General features: G+C 42.3%; 1 long non-coding RNA gene across 1 annotated transcript in view; it reads right to left on the bottom strand.

Moving 5' to 3' along the window:
- Positions 1–19,834, bottom strand: part of LOC122466824 — a 79,670-nt gene extending 59,836 nt beyond the window's left edge. Inside the window, exon 1 of the long non-coding RNA XR_006292685.1 lies at positions 19,693–19,834. This is a non-coding gene — a long non-coding RNA (uncharacterized LOC122466824). The remainder of the gene's footprint in view (positions 1–19,692) is intronic.
- Positions 19,835–19,897: the final 63 nt, after the last annotated feature.

The raw sequence follows: 19,897 nt of genomic DNA, 5'->3' as shown, positions 1-19,897 counted from the left end.
ATCATTCAGATCCCTGATCACAAACTCCCTTTACATTAATGGGCGATAGTCGCAATGCTTTGCGGCCAAACACATAACCCTCAGACACTGGAAGGACAAGATCACGGCCTCCAGCTTAGAGTCAATTTAATCAATGGCCTGTCTCTTCGTTTGAAGAGCCCATATTGTGATATTTAACCAGAGGCTCCAAACAGCAGCCGAGCTCCATTGCACGAGGCACTGTCCAACATACAGATGTTAGACAAATGAGATGCATTCTTAAAACTATATAACTCAAAAGAATGCAACACAACACAAGTCTAGAGAAGCCTTTCTCACAGAAATACAATGCCAGGAAGCTACAAATCTATACAGCTATATTGAGATGCAAGGTTTGCCTGGCAAAAATTCAACAAGGTGTCACACGAGTACCACTGTAAAAGCGTTGTCACAGAATGATGCATTCTGGAACACATTTAACAAACAAGAAAGCCCCTGCCCAATTCACAGAAGAGGAGAATGTGTTTCTGGGCTGACTGTCTGCCATAGCCAGGTTAGAGAATACTGCACCCAATTGCAAATGTGGGGAAAGCTCTAAGCAAACAGAATTTCATTATCCACAATGGAATTTAACCTGGATACAGAAGTTAGCAACAGCACACCCTACTTTTATGAAAAGAGCCATGAGATCTTTAACGAGCATGGACCACAGTTTTAAATTTCACCTGGAAAAATTGTTCCTCTAGCAACACTGTAAGCCCGCGTCTCTTTCCCATGTTTGTGCTGCACCCCAGCATAATAGAGCTCCAATCCCAGCTGGGGCCATTGGATGCTACCATAATAGAAATATTTACTACTCTTACTATACACAACCAACAGATTGATGGCCGAGAGAAATCAAAGTCAATGAAAAGATATACTCCAATCAGACAAACTTGCACAGAAGCCCTTCTTATAAGCCCAAATACCGATCAGCTTCCTTTCTGAGGAATGCTACTCTTAGTCCAGCAAGCTGAATATACTGCCTCCAAAACACACACACACACACACACACCCCTCATAACAAACTGAGTCAGATTTGCAAAGCTACATGGTGGGACAATGGGGGATGCATTACTGACCTACAAAGCCAAGCATGAAGCTTGATTGTCCTTATCTGATCTATAAATACAGAACGTTACTACTGTGTTATAAAGACATTCAGCCCTCACATTTGATTGCATAATCTCCTGCAGCCAGGAATTCCACAAATTAACTATACATAGGGCTCCATGTTTGTCACGGTGGTCGTGGAAGTCACGGATTCAACGACTTTCCGCGACCTCTGTGACTTCTGCAGCGGCCAGTGTGGCTGACCCCAGGGCTACCCACACAGCTGGTTCTGGGGCCAGCTGCTCAGGTGGCCCCGGAGACAGCCACACCAGCAGCTGCTCGAGCGGCCCTGGGCAGCTGGCCCTGGGAACCGCCAAAGTAGCGGTCCCGGGGGCGGCCAGAGCAGCCACTGTTCGGCAGCTCCCAGCAGCGGTCCCCGACAGCAGTCCCTGGGTGGCCAGAGAAGCTGCTGCTAAGTGGCCCCGCCTCCTCAGCCACCTGGGGCGCCCCCCACAGCAGCCCCCTCCTGGATCACCCATCCACCCGACCCGAGATTCAGTCAGAGATATGTAGTATAAGTCATGGACAGGTCACACGCCGTGAATTTTTGTTTATTGCCCATGACCTGTCCCTGACTTTTACTAAAAATACCTGTGACTAAATCATAGCCTTAACTATAAGGCTTTTCCCTGTGCTCTAATTTTGCCAGTCACTACTTTAATCAAGCAGCTCCTTTTTGTTGTATTGTAAGACAGAACGACAAGGAAGGGTTGACTGATTATACCCTGCACAAATTCTGAATACCTCCATTATCTACCCTTTAGCCCTTCTTTCCAACACACAACCATAGTCTCTGTCATTACATGTTATGTATAAATCCTTCCACACCTTAACCACCTTTATCGATCTTCTCTGTATCTTTTCCATTGCAGCCACTAATTTACTATAAGTAATCAAATCTGGTTATTTGTTTTCATTGTTAACGAGTACTGATTGAAACAAACAACCCTAAGAAGCAAGGAAAGTAGTGATTTTCTATATAGAATGGGGTTACGGGAGAGCAGTGAGGGCTCATGGAACTAGGGAGCTGGGCTATTAGATCTGGGAAATTAGGATCTTCAGCATGACTGGGGAGCTACAGGCAGTGGGAGCCATAAACTTTCTCCAGTGCTGCTTCCTAGTCCCACTGCCAACCTCTGTGCTTCACCCTCATTAACTAATGCCGAGCTCTTTTCATTCCATTTCTCTTTGCAACACTGTCCCTCCCCCCCAAAAAGCGCCGCACCCCACCCCAGCTGTCAAGCTCGGGTTGAGTAGCATTGGAGAATGGAAACATTTGGCCACATTTCTCATTTCCATCACTTTTCTACTCCAAAACTGGTTAAGAAAATCTCAAGCAGTAACTCCTACATTTTAATAGCTCGAGTTCTGATACTTAGCCTGTGTCCAAGAGACAGTAAAGATGAGTTACTGAGTGAAATTCGAAGCCTTTTGGAACATTTAAGTTTTTAAGCAAGAGGAAGCCAAAGAAACATGAGACAAACAGGCCGAACTTTTAAAAGGGAGCATTTCTAAATGTTTCCCCTTCTAAAATTTGCACATGCTTTTAGTTACATGAAAATTAAATCGTTCCAGGAAGAGTTACTGTGCCTAATGGAGAGACTGAATTCAACCTTTAAACTGGAAAAATGGGATTTTAGACCTGCTTTACCTAATCTCAGCATTACCTTTACTACAGAGTCTGCAGGATACGCCATTACAGTATTCTCTGTACTATTGTTTATTACTTTTATTCAGGGGCTGAGGAGCACCATTTAAATGGGGACATAAATTTCCCCTCCCACACACACACGCAAACCTGACCTTCTCTTCCCCTTTCAGGCACCCCCTCTGTCCACGAGCAGCCTGGCACTCCCCTACCCCCTGGCCCATGAGCCCCTACACCTGTTCCCTCCAGAAGTGAGACAGTGACATTGTTTTGTTTTTGTAGACATCATGGCCTATTCGTTCCTCTATTTTTTTTTAATTCACCCAAACATTCTCTTTTGTTTTTTTAACTGATTATGCAGTGTCAGCCCCTCTAACATGCAGCATTGACAGATACCTCCACTAAAGGTGTGCACAGTGACTTCAGAGTCTTTCCTTGGAGTAACCTGCTACCAGAGCCCACTAAATTTGAATGTAGACTATTTTTGTCGATGTGCATTACTCTGTATTTGTCCACATTGCATTTCATCTGCCATTAGGATGGCTAATCTCCTTCCCTGCCCACCCCAAGGGCATTTAAGTTGATCAGGAGTTTCTTGCAATCCTAAAAAAAATTAATCAACGTAAATAATGTAAAGTGCAAATTTCACCAGCTCACTCTGCACTTCTTCTTGCAAAGCATTAATATAGGAAATAAATACTGGACCAACAGTGGGACACTTCATCCCATTCTGATGAGCAGCTGCTCATCAAACTCTGTTTCCGGACATAAAACAAAAGAGGAATACGAACCAAAACACTAGCCACCAAATCCCTGAATTTTAGAGGAGGGTGTGGAATTCTGGATCCTAACATAGGGGTGTCAGCCAGTCCTTCCCAAACAATGTGTAGTGCAAAAGAAAATATTGTTATCTATTTTTCTTCTGAATTCTTTATGTCCACAGTTCAGCATGACACTTAAACACATGCTAATTTTAAGCACATAAGTAGTGCATTGAAGTCAATGGGACAGCTCACATGATTAAAATTCCTAGTAGAATCAGAACTTCCATGAGGGAGTTTATCAGAAGCTTTGTTTGAAAATTAACTGGGTCACATTCATTGTCTACTATTTCATTAACTTTCCATTAAAAAAAAAAAAAATCAATTTGGAGAGTCCCCACTTTCCTTGTAGAAGCCTCACTGGGTCTGCCCCAGCATATCTGGTTAATCCAGGGAGGGATTATTGTACCCTCAATTAGACTCTCAATCATTTTGAGAAAATAAGGCTTATGATGAGGAAAGTTTCAGGGAACTAGGCATGTTCTGTCTAGAGAACAGGAAATTGAGGAGAAGCAGGGCCAGCTACAAAGGGATAGTATCAACAGGACAGGACTCAACTATTCTCATCAGTCAGTGAGGACAGTACAGATAGTAATGAGTTTAAGCTGCAGCAGGGAAAATAGACTTTGAAGAGTCAGAAAAATCTTTATAAGCACAGATCTGCAATGAAGCCACTGCCAAGGGAAGTTGTGGAATCACCCACTCGTGCTGAGGACATTCAAGGCTAGCCTAGAAACCCATCCAGTAACGATGGTTTAGGAATAATTAAATCAGTCCTGCCACAATGAGAGGGATGAGCTTGATGGCCTCTAGAAATACAATTTCAGGCTTAATTAGGTTGGATGTATGTATATTTCATTGCTTCCCTTGCTTCGTTTACAGGGTGGTGGTTTCCCCTTATTCACATTTTCCTTTTAACCTTAATGTCAGTGTTGCAACCAATTATCCAGCAGTTTTAATTGGAGATGAGATGTTGACCTACATGTTTCCTATCCTCCAAATGGTACAGATTTGCATAATGATTTAACACCCATCTTACTAACTGGAATTCAGGTTTCTTTAAATACAAAGGTAGGAATTGACCTGTATCAAATTGCCAATAGGGTCTTATTCTTTGTGGTGGTAACCGAGCTTCATATTTTTCTGATCATTATTATGAGACAGCCGCAGTAGCAGATAATTTACAGCACAGCCCCTAGATCAGCTTTCTCAAACTACTATAAGGTTTTGTTTGTCAGTAACCAATACTTCCCCTTTAAAAATTTCACCATACCACTCACTACTAGACTGTACAAATGTGCCACCAAAACTTTAGATGCCCAGACTATCTTCCTATAGACTGCAGGTCACTAACATCAGTAAATTCCCCGAGTCAGTAAAAAAGGAAAACTACAAAGAAAACTAGCAGGTTTAGTAGAAGAGTGGTGCTTAGAGACCTCAACCAAGATCCTAGAGAGAGAAGGTAGGTGAAGTAATAGCTTTGAAGCTTACACACTCTTCTTTGGGTCTTCTACAGTAACAGCAACTAAGATCTTGTGAATTCAAAATCAATTTTTTACCAAAAAAAGTGTTGGTTAAAGGCAAAATAATTAAGAATTTACTTTTCTTCCTTATCCTGTTGTAACTTTCCACACTACTCCCCCACTCCTGTAAGCCTTACTCCAGCAAAACTCCTACTTAAGTCAATAGGAATGTTTCCACAGTAAAGCCTGCTGGATTGGGCCCATGAATACTTGACTTAAATACTGATATACAGCTGGCTTTAAATAAAAAAAGACGTAGATCCTGTTCACGTACCAGTTTCCTTTGAAATCATAAATGTTCCAACCTGTAAGGTTTCTGTTTTTTCTATGTATATAGTCTGGGTATTTGGAGGAGGGGATGGGAAGGAAATTAGTCAGCAAAATATTAAGGTGTTGAGACTTGGTAATTATATCAAACTAGGCAGTGCTGTAATAGTCCAGCGCTACTTTTAAGGAGGAAGGGCTGAGTTAAACATTTATTCCACTGCAGCATCCTGAATAGTAAACGAATTAGGATAAGCAAATACAGATAATGCAACTCATTCTGTGAAGAGAGACAGACACACAATCCATCAACACCCCTCACTCCCTTCTCCCTCTCTGCGTGCTGAACTGGCTTTGCAGGCTAGGTGTCAACTAGAAACCAGTCTCTCCTCCCACACCCACCCACACACAAAAGGTGTCAGTAATGTGCTAACTAAAAACAGATTAATTAAAGGGGGGGGGGCTGTAAAAGGAGGTGGGATCCATTTGCCCAGCAGAAATCCCCTTTGGAAATTGCAGGCAACAGCAGCTTCTCTACCGCGGGGCGGGGAGGCGGAAGGGAGGGAGGCAGGCAGACAGTGGGGATGTTTAGAGGAAATTTACAATCATTTCCTCTCTGTGGTTTGGTTACAAATCAACAACATCCTGTTCTTTTGTGAGGCTCAGGGGCGCCTGCCAGGCTGATCGCTGGAGTCCCTTAAAGCCACAGAGCAGCAGCAGCAGCCCCCCCCCTTCTCTGTGCGGTGCCCCCCCGGGGAAGGGGTGAAAAAGCGATCTGCAGGGACAGTAACGTTGCTCTCCTGTACGGTCACTTGTCGATGGAAATGTAACACTTTCCCAATGAAAAACCATCCCTAGCGCTCGAATGTGTTCAGTGCAAACTGCCCTCCACTGCCCAGCCCTTTAACCTCCAGCTGGGGGAGATCAGACTGCAGAGAGCCTTCTGAACAAAAAAATCCTGACTTCAGAGGGCTTGAATCAGTAAATGACAGCGTGCGGGAGGGAGGGAGAGGAGTTTTCACACAAGGTTACACACACAAACACACGCCCCTCCGGCTGTTTACTGGGGGGGGGCAGGGAAAGGAAGCAGGGCAATTGCCACCTCCGTGCGAGGAGGGGTTTGGGTTTATGGTGTTGTCTGACGCTTTCCATCACCAGGGTGTAATATTCCAACTCAAATTAAAATCACACAACCCTGGATAACCAGGCGGCGTGTAAACGCGCCTCGATCTGTTTGAATCTTCCCCCGTCGATGTTAATTCGGAACGTACTCCTTCCCCCAAGGAAATGAACTGTCTCGAGACTATTTTAGCCTTTTCTTTATAACCTCGGAAATAAACGAATCCTTCATCAATACATACGTCTTTTGCCATACATCTCTCTCTCTCTCTCTCTCTCTCTCTCACACACACACACACTTGTACATATTCACTGAAACAGTTAAATCCAGAAGAAAATACTTAAAGTCACATTATTACAGCCCACAGAGGAGATTGGGTTAAAACATGCAGCTATTCACAGCCAGCCCTCTGAGAATATCAAAGATCTAGCTCATAAAATGAATTTACAATTGAAAAAAAATCTGTAGTTTTACCTGAGTACAGCCCCTGGGCTAACTGCAAAGCATTAGTCCCACTAAAATGCTGGCATTTTAAACCTTAACCTCAGATATACAGTTAGCTGCCACCTAGCTGTTGTGTAACTAAATCTATACCCTTCTGTTCCAATTTGTACATTGCTCCATTGCCATAGATTAGGTCCTGAAATGCAACAGGAAAGGAATTCAAGGTGCTTTGGTAGTCAGCAAATGGTTGCGAGCTCAAATGATTTGCACATATGCATGAACAAAAAATGATTTAAAGCAACAGCCCTAACATCCTACCTAACAGCCCCAAGCTGATTTCCCACAGCAAAGTCTTTCTAAAGCAGGGAAACACAATTTTTAATGGGAGGGATTTAAAAAGGAAGCAGCAGAAAATAGGGTTTTGGTGATCGATTCTAAAGAAAAAAGTCTCAGATAAAGGAATTGACATTGAGTCACTTATATTTGAGTTTTATATTGTGCTATTACATTTACTGTAGATGTTGATCTATTTCTAATAAGATCACCTATACTTCAGGAGCTTAATCATGCTGTAACAAACATGTATTGTCCTCTGCTCTGATATCAGCATCCATTGCATAGAAAACTTTTGAGTTTTCTCTTATTATCCCTTGTCAGCCATGTAGTACCAAAATGTAATCTGATTAGAAGGGGATGGGTTCTACCTGACATTTTTTTTAAGTGTCTGCTTTACTGTTAACTAATTAGATCACTGCCAAACCAGCTTTATAGTGGAAACTTCTTTCACGTTTGGAAAAAATTAAGCCACTTCTGTTTAAAATTTAAAAGGTATTACTTGTAACGAGGGACGCACTATTTTTCCAGATTGCTATTGATAGTTTGTAGTTATCTTTATGAACTAATGCAGGGAGGGGTGAGAAAAGCAATCAGGATAGCACTTGTACTTTTCAGGAACACACAGGCCTGCAATTTATTTATTGCTGCAGTCATATGAACACCTAGAGGGTAGTAAAATGCTGCTTTATGCTTGCTCTGACATTTAATAATAATATTTTTACCCAAGGGTGCTGCTTTTGTCAGAGAAGAGGCTGTCTCCATCTGGAAATTCAGGGTGTATTCTTTCCTAAATCACAAATAGAATTATATACATTTAAGTAAGGGGTGATAGTGGACACCAGTTTACAGTATCATATTCTGCTTTTGCATTTTCTCTTTTTCATTGCATTTTTTAAAAAGGAAAATATAACTATCATAACAACTTCTTATGAACCCATAAAAAACAACCAATTTGTTCCAGATGTGACCAAGTTAAGCAGAAAATGAGCAATACAACCACACTATATATTTTGTTATGTAGAGTGTAAATTCTGGGATAGGAACTTATTTTTCCCCCATGTTTGTACAGCACCTAGCACAATGGGTCCGGGTCCATGACCAGGGATCCTATATGCTATGGTAACACAAAAACAAAACAAAACTATTTCCACCTCCCCATATCCATGTATTTGCATTTGTTCATTTAGTTGCTAGAAATGTCTAAGTCACATGGGGATGCCTGGGAATTCAGCCCACTAATTAAGTTTATAAGCAGAATTGTGTTTCTGGAGATTATTGTCTTGAGCAGCAAATAAATATTCAGAAAAAAATAAAATAAGGTAATTGAGATGATCTAATCAATTTGTGAAACAGAAATCTATTTCTCATAGGTCACTGGTGGTTCTATTGTGCAACAGCTGACATCTATAAATTGTCGAGTAATCAACATTCCCAACTATGGATGATGAGTGGGTTCAATTTCCAGTTTGGGCTGAATGGCTACAATGTCCATATCAGAAGGGAGACTCTGTTTGGGGACGGGATGGGTTATTCTGCCAACTTGTGAGCCAAAAAGACCCACAGCTCTTCTGTATGTCCAGCAGCCTCAGAAAAGAATCCCCTTGAATCATTACAACTGAGCCATGACTCTTCTCTACTACGTGGGGCACTACCTAAGTACAATACATGTACTTGTAACGGTATGTCTAAGGTCCTTATCTTGCTGGGTTCCAGTTGAAGAACTTCCATTGAACTCAATGGATTTTTGCCTTAAGTCAATGGCAAAGTATGTTGACAATATTTGCAGTCTAGCTCAGATTTTCATATTGAGACACAACCAGAACATAGCAGCTATATGTCAACTTGTTACCCTTGAAAAAAGGAGACAAATATTTCACAGGAGTGCTGAACCTCAGTTGTTATCCTCCTAATACTGGCAACATTCTGAAAAGCAAAAAAATCAGGAAATGAGCATGTGCAGCTAGAATTACTAGGCTTCCACACAAGTCAAATATTATATCTACTATTCATCTATAATTATACAGCCCAATCTCATAAACACTTACACATGAGTAAAATTTTTATTAAGATGATGTTTAAAAAAAGTGAACAGTACAGAGTTTAAACGCAGAAGTTTCTGTTTATCAGGGAATAACGTACAGATGATCAACGGGTGTGAAGTTCGGTTTAAGATTGGATGGCGTAAGGAATATATAATCTGCAATATCCCCGACTGGGGATAAAAGGTTAACGGGTCAAAGTACAGACATTGAGATATGAGGGTATGTTGTTCATATAATGGCTATGTTTAGGTGTGGAGTATAATGAGTGGCTACGATGATGAGGATGGATTGACCCTCATTTGGTGAGATTTAATGTTCAGTGAGTTTATGGTTCCAGTTCATATGGTCCAAAGGACAAAGTCTCTCGGTCTATTGTACACATGAAGAATCCTATTGGAGTCAATGGGACTCCTCACATATAGAAAATTACTCACATACTTAAGTGCCTGCAGAACCAGGTACACTGTGATTGCAAAAAGGAATAGCCCTGGCTTATAGCTCAAAGGCTTCATTTGGGGGGATATTAGCATGCCTGTAATAGGAATCACAGGGAACTAAGCAACTATAGCACATGCTTTGGAAAACAGTATTTCCAATTGATATAAGCACCTCTCATCTCAAAGGAGCCAAGCTTATTCAGAGCATATAAGTACACTACTCTGTAGAGTACCAGTTTGTGCCTGTAAAATGTAAGCCCTTTGAGGGAGGGAACATGTCATGTGCTTGGCACAGATTCCCAACTGCACAGCATTATGTACAACCGGGCTTGGTTTTGTTTAAAAAAAAAAAAATGAAGAAACTTGTGTAGTATCACACAACACAATAGCACCAATAGCCCGTTCTGTTCTAATGCATCATCCCATAGCCCTCGGTCTAGGGGCAGAAACGCCATGTTCTCCTTCTCCACCCCTGAAGTGATACCCAGGCAGCCAGACTCACATTCACTTTTTGATTAAGATTCAAGAATGAAACGGAGCATGTGCCTATAGTCAGGTAAGGCAACAGAACAAAACTGCAAGGGAAGGAAGGAAACAAAAGAGTTGGTGTTTATTCTGCAAAACAAGATGTGACTTATCGGATGTGAGTAATGCCAGGATACAAGCAACAGGTGCCCGATGAGCAAGAGGAAAACCCAGAGCTTTCATCTTCACAGCAGAGGTGGACAAATGTCATTTCTCCATTTGTAAAATGGGGGTACATAGGGCTGCAAGGCTTCAATGCAGAAATGTTTGCCAAGTCATTTGAGAGTCTTAGTTGGGAGAAAGATGGGCTAGCACTATTTGGTATTACCCTGACAATAAGTGCCTCTTACATTGATCCCAGACTCCTTATCAATTCGGTGCTGCATGCTGGGACATTTCAGACCCCCTAAAGTGGTAAGATAAGACTAGTGGAAGCTTTTGGGTCCTACTGTTGCAGAATTGAGAGGGCCAGCAACCTACCACCTCTAGAACCATACCCATAGGATGGTGCTCCTACCTACATCTCCTCGCTAAAGCGAGAGCGGGTGGAGGCTAACCTCACCGAACAGGGAGCCTGAGGAGGTTCGGTTCTAGATCATCAAGCTCTCTGATCTAAAGAGGACGGCACAAGATGCAGTAGAAAAGGGAAGTGGTATCTATTGTGACAAGGGGGGAGGCTAGATGAGGGGAGAGTGAGAGCCGTTAGCTGTCCCCGACCCTCTGGGACCCATGCAAAACTCATGAAATGTTTGTGTGAGCCTTTAAGAGTTTCATCCGGCTCTCATCTCTATGCAGCCAAGGCAGCAACGTGTCTACCACAGCTGGCCTTCTGACTGGCTTCCGTATGTTAGCCTAGATCTGGCTGTGGCTGAAGAGTGCAGATCTATACTTCTGCCAAACTGGGGGCCAGTGTTTCACCTGTATCTATTACATTGCCAATTCAAAACAGGGTTCCTGCTAATATATTTCCCAGCCATAACAGACCAATATACTAAATATTGTTAGCAAAACATAAAAGATAGACTAATAGAGTAGAACAATTTCTCCAACACACATCTGACCAATACATTTGATATTATACGCTGCAGATTAGCACCCCTAATTTCGCTCACCCCGTTTATTATTGGAATCACAAGATGCGCCCAGCACAGAAACATTATGGTTGAGGAACACAGACTGCAATATTTTGCAGGAGGGTTAAAGCTATTTCCAAGCATGTGGGATGGCTTCTCACTGACAGAGATCGGACGTTGCAGGCTAAAAGCCAGGATATGAGATGCCTCTAGGAGTCAAGCCATAAAACACTGCAACCTCTTTTCCTCACTCCCCGCGTTTTTAACAGGAGGTTTCCATTCTGCAGTTTCCCTTTAGGTATTGTGTTTGGAAATGGTTAGCAAATAATAAAAGAGAAAAATGTTCTCAGTATTATATCTGCCACAGATGGCAAAACTGCCTATATGGGCATTCTTTGCTTTCCAAAATGAAGACCAAATTTGAAGAAGCTCCTCTCATGCACAGTTGTTTGAGTTCACACTCACTGTGATTATGCATGTAAATAAGATACTGCATGTGCAATTTACTACTAACTGGCCATTCCTGCACACAAGTATCCCATATGCATGCTAAATCACCATAATGTCAGAAACCTGCCGGGAGGCGTCCCAAATCTTCATGGAGGACCGCAAAAGGCTAAATTCTGTATGTGTGTCTTGGAATTAGCTTAAAGATGGTAAAACTCAAGTAGCCAAAGATTCCCCTGTTGGCTACACATCTGAAATGTCTCAACAGCATAAATTATGCCGGGGGTAGTCAATTATTTTTTCTCAGGGTATAGTCAAGGTCCAGACTCCAGAGAAAATAATAATTACAAAAATAATAATAAGTAAATAAAAAGATTTCAGGGTCCATTCCAAAGCTTCTGACAGTCTGGATTTGGCTCAGGGTCCATCTATTGACTACCTCTGAATTATGCATTCCTCAGGGAGTTGCAATTTCACTTACTAAATTGTCTTCACGTTTGCCTAATTGACCTTTCCTCAGATGGTCAATTAGGAACCAGGCATTTCCTAGAACTGGCCACTATGGGTCTACATGCAAATACCCCTTTCTGGAGACCTGCCAGCCCACATTCTCAGAACATGCCCATCTGGAGACCCATGTCAGAAAATCAGCCGCTCCAAGGTGAACTGGGAAGGAGATTGCTATCTGCTCGTTAAACACGTCACTTAATCCAAGTTCTTGTGGCCCAGCCAGATCCCAGCTACAGAAGGGAGTGGGGAGGAAAGGAAAGACATTTGTCTGACCTCTGAATATTAACAAGCCCACAGCTTTGCTTCCTTTTATCCGTATCTGATACAATTTTTAATATTAGTTTTGTTCTTGTGTAAAGTGCAGGCTCAAATGCTCTCTCTATCCGCACACCAGGCAATGGCAGGACAAGAGTCCTCCCCTGGTCCAGTTCTATACAGAAGGTCAGACTAATTGACCACAGTGGTCTCTTCTGGCCTTTGAATATGTGTATCTGTGTAATTGTGAAGAAAGGCTACACTCTAATGATAGCTACTATAAGACATTGGGAAACCCAGTTCTCTGAAAATGCACTAGCTAGGGCCCCTTTTTTTTTGGAAATTTGGGCCTGTAACTAGGATTATTCTGCCTATGTCCATACAGCTAGGGGAGTGAATTCTGACCTTCCAATGGCTAAAGTGCTCAAATGTGCAACACACAGAAATGGTTTTGTCATGTGGGCATTTGAACTCGCACACGCTCCCTCACTCTGCTTGATGACATATACAGAATCAAATGTTAGTGCACTGGCACTTTCCGCTTGATAAGTGGCAAGGCTGTCAGAAATACACTCCCTCGTTGTCCCTCTGCCATTTAGTCCCAGTAAAACTTAGCACTCACCAGAGGATCTCAAAGTTTCCTTTACACACCATAACTAATCACTAATGGCCGAAAGTCTGTGCTGTCGCACAGGTGGAATTTGTAAAGTCATACATGTAAAAAAGCCAAAAGAGGCTGAGAATTTAAAAACTGGACAGTAAGAGACCGTGAATCCCAGTGATGGCTGAACCTGGGGATATTCTAAACAAAAAGAGCTTTCAGCCATGCTCGTCACTGTTTCCATCACTTGACACTACAGCCAACAGATATTGTAGGCTTCAGAGTGATGTTTGAGGTTATTGCATATGCTGGGTGTGTTGTTGGTGACTGTGTTATGCTGGAAGACTTGTGTGGATTTGCATGAGTGGCAAATGAAGGGTTGTGTTGCAGTGAGAGGCTGTGTGTGTTTGGGGTTTGTGTGCGCGCTGGTTGTATTGTTGCGTGTGGGTTGTGTTGTGCTGGGAGAGTTGTGTGGATGGCGAACAAGGGGTTTGAGTTGCGGTGAGAGGCTGAGGTGTGTTTGGGGTTAATGTATGCACTGGTAGTAATGTGAAAGTGGTTATGTTCATTTGTGCCTGGAGGAGTTGTGCTGGGAGAGTTGTGTGCATTTGCATGGGAGAGTTGTATGTGGGTTGTGTTCTACCGGGAGATTTGGTATGTGTGAGGAGCAGTTGGGCCAAGTAATGTACCATCTGTGCAGTCTCCCTCACATAACCAATTAAAATGTTGCATGCAAATTAGCTGTAGAGTAAAAGGATGGCGATTGGTTGAGTTACCTCAGCTATCACAATGGGCTAGGACTCTTGGCATGGCATAGATGCTTGCCTTACTGTAGCTGTACACTTCATGGATGTAATTCGGAAAGTCAAAATGGCTGAGAACTTAAAACTGGATGGTAACAGACCATGAAACCCACTGATGATTCAACCTGGTGATATTCAAATGAACAAAAAGAGCCCTCAGCCAAGCATATAGCTGTTTCCATCGTCTCACACTCACTCAACAGATATAATACACTACAGAGTGACATTCATGGAATATTATTAGATAGACCACTGGTAGCCGCATAAATAAAAGTGAATGGGAACTTAATGCAGAGCACAAAAGGTCCATTTAAAATGTCACTTGTATTCTATTGCTAAATTAATCCTATGCACAATACTAAAACCTGAAACTGTATGGTCATTTGAAGCACAAGCAGGAATAATCTGAGTACAGAATAAAGACAGTAGAGGAGGAAAAGGGTCATATGTCTGCCACTCATCAGGATTTCCTCTTTTACATCCTGAGCATCTGCTGAAGTCCATGGGAGATGCATGTCACAGCATCTCTCAGGGTTTGGCCCCAAATGACTGAATACAAATTTCTACCCTCTGCTTTTTAACATAAGGCCAGTTGGTTATGGATTAAAACGCCCACAAAGACCAAACCCCTTTTATATCTTTATTGGCCCATGCACTTTCGACCGTGGAACACCAGGTAGTGTATCTAACCATAAAAATGTCCAAACCCTGTGCAGTATTTTCTATCTTAATGAGACTGCATGGGTTGTGAGCACAGAGTTTTGCCCTGGATGTTTTGTAATTCTCTCTCTTTCTCTCTCACTTTAAGTATGATTTTGAAGTCACTTGCCCCAAATTCTAACCTTATTCACTCATTTTTATTCTCCAGGTGAGAAGGTTTTCCAAACTGAAAATAAGCAAGTTTATATCAAACTTCAAGTTCCATTCCTTCTACTACAGAGGAACCTTCTGAAACAAAGCTTCCTTCAGAAACATGTCCCACGCACCAAACCAGCACACGCAGCATGCAGAAGTACAAACATATCCAGAGCCAAACTTTCAATGCACCAAGAGGACGGAATGGCATAGAAGATGGATCAGATCAATATAGTGTTGTTAAAATATATGAGTGCCTCAGTTATAGGGCCTTCATTTGCAATTTGAGTCACGACTCAGAAGGTCTTCTCTGAGCTGTCATTTAATTAGAAGCTTCCTCCAGGACATATTCAGACTCAGGGAATGGTGAGCCTGTCAAACCAAAGACAGAAGTAGTGCGGGCTTGGGGAATGAGCTGCATTAGCGGTACAAACATTCATTATAAATAAAATTCCAATAAAGGAATTAACAACCTGGGGATTGGTAGGCTAGAAGCAGCACGATGCCTCACAAATGATCTGGTCTCCCTCAGAGCAGCAGAGCTGGTCTTACAATATTTCCAAGGGTATGCCAGAATAGTCAAAGGCATGCTAAGTTGTATGCAATGCACATATGGCAAAATTCACCCCACTGCAGGGACTCGAATGAGAATCTGGGCCCATTTAAGACGGGTGTTTAAAGGGATTAAATGATGCATTGAGTTTTATGTAAGCAATTAATTTATGGCATAAGAAAGGCATGCAATGAGGAGCTTTGTGCCACTAGTATTTCCAGTTCTTGCACGTTTATCACAAGCCTCATGATAGCTGGTGATTTTCTTAAAGCCTCAGCTCCTGCCATCATGTGATTAGGTGAGAAACTCAACTTTCATTTAAATAAAAACAGAGTATTAAGCTTCAGTTACTCATGGTTGCAGAGAAAAGTTGAAAAACCTAAAGGGTCAAAAAAGAGAGGACAAATAAAAAGAACCCAAATGTATTATTTTAATATCATTATTATTAGGTCAATCTCATTATCTTTCAGGGCCTGACTCCTGATTTGGGTGCTTGGGGTTTGCAATGCCAGGCCAGTATTGCTACCACAGAGGTTGATAGCATTGAGGAATCAGCATATTCAACCCTGGAGTGAATGGAGAACTTGATGTAGCTCTTGAGCAATCCCTTCTGGCCAAAGCTCAGAGCAAAGACAATGAGTTCCTAAGGAAGTCACCTTCCAGTCATTCACTCATCCAGGCATGAGTGGGATTTGGGGGAGGGAAGGGGAAACAAAGCAGGAAATCTTCTCATTTTCCCAAAAATATACTTAAAAAAAATATCTTATTCCTGATGCAAGTTGTATGGATTCCAACAATACTGTAAACCATTTCTACTGTCCTCTCCCTCGCACTTGGGGACTAATCTTTTGCTTCCTTTCTTAGGTGCAGTGAGTTATCCCTGCTGGGTTCCCCTCTTCTGTGTCCCATTGTTAGTGCCTATATCAAAGATTATAGGCTTTTGCTCCGCTGTGCCTATAGTTATACGGTTTAATTATGGCATCAGCCTTCTTTGATAAACATAGCAGTTTAGCAGTTGCCACATAGGCAGTTAGGGATTCATGGAGCAAAATGTATTGTGTGGTAGCAAAGGACTTCTGTTATGTTTGCTATACAGATGTGCTTGATCACATAACTCAGAACCTAGTTTTGAACACGTCTAATTTTGGGGAGGGGGTACATTTGGATCTCATGTTGATATAACGTTACAGAGAGACAAGGTGGGGGAGGTAACATCTTTTATTGTACCAACTTTGGTTGGTGAAAGAGACAGATCTGAAGGAGAGCACTGTGTAGGCTCGACAGCTTGTCTCTTTCACCGGCAGAAGTTGTTTCAATAAAAGATATTACCTCACCCATCTTGTCTTTCTAATATCCTGGGACCAGCACAGCTACAACACCACAGCAAACAACAGTATAAAGTTACAGCACATTTGCAAAATTCAGATCAAGGTTCAGAATTTGTGCCTGGGAGTGATCAGATCCAGAGTTCTTTGTTTGGGCATTTGAACCTCTCAACTTCTAGCTGGTCTTCAGCCATAAAAATAACAACAGGGTAGCCCTGCACATTTCCTTCTTCAGTTAAAGTTACCTTTACATTTTCTTCTTTTAGCCCAATATTTACTAATCTACTGAACAGGGAAATGCAGAGAAAATCCTTTGATTTTTCTGCCTTTTTAATATAACATTATCTTTAATTATATGCAAGCAATAACAGTAAATAAAACCCTTTTTGGCAACCATTTCCATTATTTTTAGGTAATTTTTAAAAAAGATGTCAATCTTGCATGTTTAAGATCTAGTAATAATATTTTATGTAACATCATTCAACCAAAAGATCTCACAGTATTTTACAAATGACTGAACCACAGCTGCAGCTACTTCTGGGGTGGAGGCTAACAGCCAGCTGGTGGTCCTGGAACTGCATAACATTACACAAACAGAATGCAATATTGATTGTACCCTACATACATTATTTTTGTTGTAGGACTTTGTTTTAGAGAAACTAGGTGTTGGGCCCAGGCTCAGGGGTATATTTGCTCCTCCATACACACATCACTGCTGTTAACATGAACACTGATAACACTGTTATGCAAGTGCAGGGATAATAGATCTTTCAATGCATACATTGGAAGGAAAAGGATACCTCAGGTCAGTTTTCTCTTATATGCCCCTGATTTTCAAATGTGTTATTATTAAGCATTTTCATGAGAACATAAATGACTTGCTCATTTCGGTTTCTCTCTCCCCTCCCCCAGCCCTTTTCATTTGCAGACAGTCCAATAACAACATCCGTACATAACTGGAAAGGTTCCCTGTCCTCAGAAACCTACAAATATGACTGAATACCAATTGCAATCTACCGGGTTTACCTTCTTTGAGAGGAAGAATTGTATTTATGTGGCATATTTAATCTAATGTACAACACTGCATTCATCCTTAGCAATAGATGAATAATAAATAATATTACATTTTCAAAGTGCTGTGCAAGGTCCTAATGATACGTTCCACTGACTGTAGTGGGAAATGTAAAAAAAAAAAAATCTGCTCAGCACTTCGTAAGTGTCCACTTCAACGGCCATCATGCATTAAACAACAAATTGTTATTTCTAATATTTTCTACTTTCCTAGCACTGTCTGTGCAAGGATTCTGAAGACTGTTGCAATCAGTTATATATTGGTAGCCCCTCGGCAAGGCAGGAAAATGTCTCTGGTTACAGATGGGAACTGGAAGCACAGAAGGAGTTTTTAATTTCCGAATGCTCAGCATCCACAGTTAGGACAAGATTTTCAAGGGAGCTCAGCACCCAGAAGCAGAACAATAGTAACTGCTCGGTGTTAAGCACTTCCTGAGCCTAAGGGCCTGTCTCCCATTGACTTCAATGGGCTTTGAATGATTGGATCAGAGCTTACATGACTTGCACAAAGCCACACAGGAAGCCAACAACAGAGTTGAGAATAGAACCCAAATCTAAATTCTCACTCACTGTCCTAGTTTTAGCCACAAGACCATCCTTCTCCTCTGGATGGTTTCATTAAAATCTGGGGCGGGGAATAAATCAGTGAAGAAGGTGACCCTGGTGAATTACACTGAAGTTAATCAAAATCTAAATATGTTGCATATCAGCGATATTGTCCCCTACAGACTTTACTTGCAAACTAACAGTAAACATCAGCCGTGATGTATTATTGGGATGACACTGTTGTATAGCTATGCTATGCTGCACTAAAATGATTGAACTGAAAGTCTAACTACTGGTAAACGATGTACAATACAAAGCAAGCTATTTTTCGCCATGACTTATTTCACATTATATTTCACACTCTCTCGCCCACACAAAATGCTGGATTCTGGTCGCTAACATCAGCTCCAGACTATTTCTCCTCTTTCTCCCATCTAGTCACATTCATGTACCTATACACGGTATAAACAAGCAAGTACCCCAGGCCTGCCTGCCAAAATAAATGATCAGATTTCCTCGTAAATAAAGGCTTCCCTGAGAAAGGGTTCACCCCTGTACCCTGTTTCTCCTTCTCCCTCTCCACAGCATGATGCGAGTTCTCATTGTCCGTCAGTAAGACAGGGAGCTCCTTTTCTCTTGTCTGGGAAGTGCCATGCACTCCAATGGGGTTAAACCAATAATGAATAAATAAAGGCGTAATATAAAGATTCCCCATTGTTTCGAAAATCCAGTCCTGGCTGAGATTCCCAGATGCTTAAAAGATCAAACTGCAGATTTTAATTGAAAAGGGCAAAATAGAATTAATGGTAGTACATCGTGTGAATTCCGTTTTCCTTATACAGATCCCTATTTTGCTTGGGAGGGGAGAAAGGGGATGGAGAATAAAATAATCACAGGAGAAATAACTGACTCATGGTGGCCCAACGCTTCCCTGCGCTTAGCGTGTTTTGCTGTGCAGAAGGTCACAACAATTGCCCGCTGCAGATCAGCAGCACCCCCCTTGTCGCGCTGGAATTGCCAGAGACAGGGCAGCAGTAGCCCGGGGATTGTCCTGCCGGGAGGAGAGCTGCCTGGGGACGGAAGGGGAACTTGCATGCTGTCATTACAGCCCCTGGAGCTGGGGTGAGGAGAAACGGGGACCTCCGCAGTTTTACATCTGAGCAGCAGCAATCAGGAGCAACGGCCAGACATGTAGCAAGAACAACGCTCCCAGCCTCTGCCATGCTCCACCACGCGCCTTGAACATTGAAGGGACACACCAAGGCTCATCCCCTCTTCCAACCCCCCAAATAAGCCCATCTCCCCCCCCCCTTATTTCTCCTCCTTGCACATGCACGCCGCGTTTGCTGCAGTTTGCTTTACCTTCAGCCTAAGACTGGGGGGTGTAGTGCATGCGCAGCTGCTGCCTGCCCTCCATTCATAAAAAAAAAAAACCCAACCCACATCTAGCCTTCGCAACTTGCAACAAGTTCCCTTCCGGCCCCCCATTCATAAAAGAGAGCAGAGCATGCGCCTGGGGGCTTCAGTGCCCACCCATTCATAGAGTTGGGAGGACAGGCATGCGCAG

Source organism: Chelonia mydas, chromosome 8 (genome assembly GCF_015237465.2).
Source record: "Chelonia mydas isolate rCheMyd1 chromosome 8, rCheMyd1.pri.v2, whole genome shotgun sequence".
In the NCBI taxonomy this organism is placed as follows: Eukaryota; Metazoa; Chordata; order Testudines; family Cheloniidae; genus Chelonia; species Chelonia mydas.
This window is presented reverse-complemented; position numbering and strand designations above follow the sequence as displayed.